Consider the following 5619-nt stretch of genomic DNA (forward strand, 5'->3'; position numbering starts at 1 on the left):
GTGACAGCCAGTGAAACGCATTCCGATTGTTAAGCTGAAACTCCGTTCCAGAGTTTTTAGTCGCTTTTGAGTTATCCATTTCTTCTCTTAAGCTGAAGAAAAAATGACAATAAACCCTAGAGGTTAAGTTTTAGCCAGTATCCTTTCTTTGCATGCAGTAGGCACTCAAAAAATCATTTGAATCTTTGTTTGCGAATCATTGCAAAGCCACTTCAAGGTTTAACCTCCGATCGACTGAATTCCACACATAGTGACAAATTGGTGTCTTCGCACAACACATAGTACCTGTGACCTTAATATTTTTAAGTAGCATCTAACGTGCCTACAACAACAATTTTTTTTATCTTGAGCTCGCTGTGTTCGCTTCACATCCCACRAATTACATTACTTCGATCGATTTGATAGGCTTCGCAGATTGGCTGCGCCGTGCTCTCTGGCCCTCAAGTTCCAATGCGCTGCATGCACTCACGTGCACCCTTGCCATCGCCCACTTGCATGTGTAGTAGTGCACTCAGCTGCTCGGCTTATCAGCAAATTGGCTTATCGTATTCATGCCGGTGCAACTTAAAAGCCAATTCATACACAAAACGATAAGCAAATGTTCGGTTTGCAGCWCTTACGCGCGTACAAGGAATGCAACAGCAGTTGCAGCAGCAACAACAAGTAGCGCTTGATTTTGCTTTTGCRTCAGGCAAACCGAGTTTATTTCTTATCTTATCTTGCTGTGCAGTCGATAAGGCGAAAACAAAAAACATGTTGCATCCATCAGCGAAGTTGAGTGCYACACGGCCGCGACTTACAATTGCAATAACAAAAGCAAAGTAGTGCASTGGCTGTAAGCAAAAATAAATGCAAATACGATATATTGCAGAAATATACGCAAATATTTATTTATTCAACAATCTTTGTGTGTGTGTGTTTGTTTGTGAACGATCTGCGGTAGCTTTTGCATCGCTTTCGGAAAGATGTGGTGCAAGAGCTGTCATGAACAGTTGTGGTTTTGGCACAGTGCTTCTCCTTCCGAGTTTTCCTGCATTTAGTCTTCAATAAATTTATGTACATAACATAAATATTATCTTCAGAGATGTGGTAAGAATTGAGTGCTTCAAGAAGCTATCAAAGGTATCCACAAATCTAAGGCTCAAATATCTGTCGATAGCTTTCAATTTTATTAGAAATAATTCTACTTATCTCTTGATTAACTTTTATATTATCATTCAATGTTTGGATACAATTTTTCTTCTTATTCCTTATGATGTGTCCGCCATTATGGTCGACATGTGATTGAACCGACATACTTTTAAAGGAGGCCCTAACTGTTTTTAGTTTCTTTATGAGATTGCATAGGTTTATGGGTTTCAAAAATCGATTTTTTTATTGTCTTATTAAATTCTACTACACCGCTAGAATGTTGTTCTAAATTCTCAAGTTGACCCGGATAATAATTTCGGTAACGTATCCTTGAGAACTTGTACGCTCGAGGCTAGCTAGGCTAAGTGCGCTGTCTTTAAACGCGTTTTACTCAAAACTGTGTTTTTGAAGACGGTTGGCAGGATTTCTCGCGAACTACTCAAGCGATCTTCATGAAAGATATTGATATGAATTGTACTTTGAGGTACAATTCTTGTGGATTTGAATGAATAATTTTGTTTCGATTACAACTAGTTAAAAAAAAAAGATGTCGCGAAATTTTGACAGAAAWATTTATTTTTGTAAAAATAAAGGCCAAAAATACAATTTTCAGTTTTTTTCTTTGACCAAGTTCTAGTTAAACTTAATTAAAATACAAATACAGTAAAGCATGTTTTTTCTTTCTCTTCTTTCTTTTAGATTTATTTGATAGTGCTCGAAAAACAGTGCCATATGTAATTATAATTGGCGAATGGCTTGAATTTAGGCCATAGCTGTCCGAAATATCTTATTATTCTCAGTAATCCAAAATAAACTGCATAAACCAGAACATGCGATATTTTGCACGGTCTGCTGATCAATACGTCGATTTCGGTAGTGTTGATAAACTGTTGGTATTTATGCATATGTGTATGTAGTTTCCTTCCTTTGGGATTAGCCAATCTTGATCCGCACCAAGATTGTTTGGCATTATAATCTCCACTAGCAATAAATTTATAGACAAGTTTTCCAAAACAATAATTTAGTAATCTTGTACTTTGAACCGAAATCGTGTTGGCTCTGCGATAATAATTAAGAACGGTTTAAATTTTTTTTCTTCTTAATGCGCCAATTCGTATTCGAATATTGGTATAAGATCATCAACATTTAATAATAATGACAATATTAATAAGCTTAATAATAAAATAATAATGCAATGTTTACATGTTAAATATATCTATTGTATATTAAAAAAATAAAAAAATAACAGATTTTGAATTATCGCAGCATATTTCTCTCCATCTCTCGCCACATCTATAAGGTTGCCAACGTTCTGGATTCCTGTCTATTGTTGAATGTTTCGAAGCCTGCTTTTCTTTGTTTTATAGTCTTTAACAACTCTCTATCGCGGTTCACTCTCCGCAAAACTTCACTGTTTGTAACTCGATCTGTCCATGGGATTTTTAAGAATCTTTTAATAAGCCACAGGACTCTACCTTGGATTAAAATATAATATATTGGAAATACAGAGTTAATGAAAATATTTTACAGGCGTCAATAGGGAAACTCAGAATGTTGTCCTTGAGATCTATCACAACCTTATCTCTTACAATTTCTGCTTTCAACCTTCTTTCGCTCAAAGCGTGATAGTTTTCATGTTTCTCTTTTCCCATTCCGTTTTTATTTTAAAAATTTCTTTACGCTCGACCTGAAAAGCAACAAAATTTGCAGCAGACGAATTTGGGACTTGTTTTTTTTTCTTTTTTTCTGCGATATCATTGGTTTATCGCCGACATCAGGAAAAGTTAGTTTCAAGTTTTTGGTTGGTGACGCTTTCATTCATGATAGACGTGATGCCACTATCAAACCACACTTGGGGTTTTGCCCCAAAAATATATTTWATTTGATTAAAATGTGGGCACATCTGCAATATTTTGCCTGAAATATAAACATTAGACAGAATTTCGTCGCATTCATTACGCTTACCTTCAACACTTGATGTCCCAGCTTCGGACTCGAGTAGGCCTGCAGCTATTGACATTCCTTGACTCCTTAAACGAAGTCTTCAGTTGCCGCACTTTCCAACGAAAAAAAAAAAAAAAAAAAAAAAAAAAAAAAAAAAAAAAAAAAAAAAAAAAAAAAAACCGATGCCTTGATTGTGAACGACAGGAGACCCCCCTCCAACTCTTCCCTTCAGTACCGATCTTTTCATGAAAGTGCTTACTGTGGCACTTCTCCAGCGACACCACCTTACAAATATCTCTCGTATGTATGTATGAGGTGAAGTTGCATAAATGAGTACGCTCTTTGGCGCAGTGGTCCAAGTTATAAGCGATGCAGTCGAAGTGAGAGAGAGATGGTAGAGACTATGTTTGAACTAAAACAGATTGTAATCGGTGTGTTCTCGCAAACCTTCCAATTTTTACTATCCCGCCTCAAACCCTGTACCGCTTTTATTCATTTTATATATGACCGCTCTTGTCCCCTGTAAAAATCTCAGAAATAAATTAAAAATGGACTCTACTATAAATAATTTGTTCACTACTATATCATAATACTGCCCCCATCGCCAGTATTAGGAGATTAGCTTTAGACACGGTATTTTTTTTTTTTTTTATTATTTTTCATATTAACTTTTTAATATAACTAGGATATCATGCAGCATCCTACCAAACTGTAACTGGTCGTTGAAGACACCTCAAATTAAGCAGAATTGCCTCCACATCTATAGCTARCAATGCAATACTTGCAGGAAGTAGTAGTATCAGGCCGGTTGTGTTATTTTAGTCAGCAAGGCATGGATCAATCAAAGCTACAGATAGAAGCAGTGACTTCATGATAGTACTTATACTAGAGATCGTAATCTGTTGCTAGTTAATTGACTTGGTAGAAATAACTAAAATAGCTTCCGAATACTGGTATTTACAGACGTTRCCAGATAGGATATAATAACCGATTGCTTAGAAATTAAAGAGAAATTAATGTTCATATTAAGCAGCTTGGCTGTATATAATTGTTGACATAACTGCTATGTTCTTATATGAACTTCTGAAACGGTATTGTAGCAAGGCTGAAGGGCTTAAAGATTGTAGAGTACGTTTTGTTTGCTTTTTCCGATAAGTTTTTGGCTCTAATGCCATAGAAAATCCATATTTGTCGCGAAGATCTTTCTATATTTTATTAGAGAAATTAAGAGCAACACTTGAGATTATGGATTTAGTACTCATTTGGTTCTTCCTTCCTCTTGTCAAAATTCTCTYTATCCCTCACTATACTCATAGTATTTATTCAAGGATAATGGTAAAATTTTGACTTTGTCATAACATCATACCTGCATATAAATGTAACAGGCGCCATTAGAGTGATTTATTTTATCATTTAAAATATTACGAATATCCATATGACATGTGGAACCACTGTCAATCTGAGTAATGACAAATTTCATTTTTGATATTATCACATACTGGCATTAACTAATACTMTTTATCGGATCCATATACTTACACTTATATATTAACTGTATGACGAGCATATAAACAGTTTGACACACTTTATTTATTTATTCATTGCAAGTAATGACTTCAAAACAAACGCATACATATACATTACGTATCACACTACTGGGGCAAATAGTTGTTATGAACCAACAGTTGAGTCTCTGTGTCAACAATCATTGGGAAAATCCATTGCATTCAAATTGCTGTGTAAGTTGAACGAATCAATTCATAATTTATTGAATGAAACTGACTGCCCGCCCAACATAACTTGTATGATACACTGTCTGCCAGCCAACCTGACTTCCCACCCGACGAACTGCCGTCAAACGCAGAGACGGAGGTACTCGTATCGTGTATAGCAAATTACAAATTGACCGAGTGAAGCGAACGTGCTGCAACCGAAAGCCTTAAAGAGCTTCCTCTGCGCTGTGCAAAAAAAAAAAAAACAGCGGGGCATGTAGCCGAGGTGGCACATACTGCCGGAATTTCCCGCACACACACACCGATGCACACAGTCAAACAAAAGCACCACCCTGCACACATGCCAACACAAATTATCCGTTATTGTTGTGCTTAATCCTTGGTATTACCGTTGCGATTTAAGGTTGATTGTGAAAAAATTCCCCAACCGASCGCTAAAAGCGTAGGAAAACCTTTGAAAGCGAAGAAAACGAAGTGCAACGAACGCCTGAGTAGGCAACAGATAAATAACGGGAAACTGCMAAATACTGGTAAATGAGAAAATGAGCGATACCGGCCGGTCGTGTTTATTTGGCTCTATAAAGCATGCGAGAGAGCGAGTGCGTACGAGCTGGTCTTTAAAATTTGCATGCAAGATATGAGAAAATTATCGCATGCGAATTTTTTTTAAATCAAATCAATATAAATCATATACCAAATAAAACAAAAATTAAATAAAATTAAGTTAAACTAAATTAAATTAAATTAAATTAAATTTTAAACATTATTTGAAAATGGAGCTGAACTAGTTAAAGCACAAGCAGCACATTTA

This window comes from Bactrocera latifrons, unplaced genomic scaffold (assembly GCF_001853355.1).
Source record: "Bactrocera latifrons isolate USDA-ARS-PBARC rearing strain unplaced genomic scaffold, ASM185335v1 scaffold_61, whole genome shotgun sequence".
Classification (NCBI taxonomy): domain Eukaryota; kingdom Metazoa; phylum Arthropoda; class Insecta; order Diptera; family Tephritidae; genus Bactrocera; species Bactrocera latifrons.